Below are 1977 nucleotides of genomic sequence, written 5' to 3' on the forward strand. Positions count from 1 at the left end.
CCCCCCCCCCCCCCCATCTCCCTTTCCCCAACAAATCTAATACAAGACAATTCATACAAGCAATCCAATTGTACATTTATATAGTGTTAACTCTGGAAAATTTGCTTTTGGTTGATAAATTAAGAGAGACAAGGTTACAAAGGCTTGTCAAAATTTTGATACAAGCCATCCAACTGGATTGTATAACAATACTTTCTCAACTAAAAAATATGGTTGTGCTAAGAGATAGTGTTGGTGTTGCATTGCTGGCCACATTATAAGTGGTGTTGAAAGAGTTCTTCTGCTTCCAAATACAATGTGCAAGTTTTCTTCAATGAGTGTGCGTTAGTGCATAAACATGTTGACATTTGCATCCATTCCAAGCACTCAAAGAGGTACACATAGTATAGGTGCTTGCATGCCAAATACGCTTTTCCTTTTGCAACATGGTCCATGAAATCCCATCAATTACATGTTGGATTCATTGCAATGTGCACATCATAACACTCCTTCATGACACTTGAGGTAGGTGTCTCTAGTTTGAAAATCTCATGCTTCAAGGGATTCACCACTATGTGGCCCTTCACAATTGCATCTAGAGCCAATACTAAGTCTATCCTTTTCCATACAACATGTGAAACACCTCTTTGATATCTACATGAGCCCTTGTTAGCATCCACCTCTTGTGTTGCCTTTTGTAAAACAAACCCACCACTCTCCAACATGTGGATTTCTTTTGTAGTGTCATAGGGGTTTTAGTCGAAAGGTCATATCCACTAGGAATCAGAGAGAGAAGGAAGTAGAGAATAGGATATATAAGAGAAGAAAAATAATAGACTAATATGACAAGGGGAAGGGCAAGAAGTAAGTTTTTTGACCGAGCTTTTGAGTGAGCTTTTTTTGGCAATCCCTCTATTCTTATTCCACATAGTTCACATATTCCATCCTTAGATGTACCCACCACCCACCACCCATGTCCACTTCCCCTTCCACCACCGCCACTGCCGCCAGCTCTACCACCACCACTGCCATCATTGCTTTCACCACCACCTTTATTGTCTCTCTCTCTCTCTCTCTCTACATGTAAGTAGCTCGTTCTCTCTCTCTCTCTCTCTCCCTCTCTCTCTACATGTAAGTAGCTCGTTCTTTCTCTCTCTCTCTCTCTCAACCCAAAAAAAATTTGTGCTAGCACCCTGGATTGATAGAATCTATATCATATTGTTTTATGAAATGTGTTTCAACAAATCGTTCTCTCTCTCTCTCTCTCTCTCTCTCTCTCTCTCTCATGTTTGCAATATGGAAACATTTGTACAAGCACTCCAAAAAATCGATAGAACTTGGATTACATTGGATTGTGATATGTGTTGCAACGAACAATTCTCTCTTTACTAATATAACTCTCTCTCTCTCTCTCTCTCTCTCTCTCTCTCTCTCTCTCTCTCTCTCTCTCTCTCTCTCTCTCTCATTTACAGCACAAAAGTATTTGTGCGAGTACTCTAGGTTTGATAGAATTTATTTTACATTAGATTATGATATGTATTGCAATAAATAGTTTGCTCTTTAATTGTAAATAGTTCTCTCTCTCTCTCTCTCTCTCTCTCTCTCTCTCTCTCTCTCTCTCATTTACAATACAAAATAATTTCTACAAGCAATTTGGATCTAGATTTGTACTGCATTGACCTCTGGAAAGTGTACTATTATTCCACAAATTGATAGACAATGATAATGAAAGATTATCATAAATGAGTCATAAATTTTATCATAGCTAACCAAGCGAGGTATGTATGTATTTTCTCAACTAAATAAAATGCATTTGCTATAAGAATTAGCAGAGTCTTTACTTTGTTGGTCACACTATGGGTGATGTTGGATCTTTCCAAATATGAGATATAAGTCCTCTACAGTTAGCACATGTATAAAGATGTCTACATTTGCATCCATTCCAAATACTTAATAAACATTTTTCTTTATATATGGCTCTAATAATCTCATTAAAAA

Source organism: Lygodium microphyllum, chromosome 23, assembly GCF_053477565.2.
Source record: "Lygodium microphyllum isolate KBCC chromosome 23, Lygodium_microphyllum_v1.1.10, whole genome shotgun sequence".
Classification (NCBI taxonomy): Eukaryota; Viridiplantae; Streptophyta; class Polypodiopsida; order Schizaeales; family Lygodiaceae; genus Lygodium; species Lygodium microphyllum.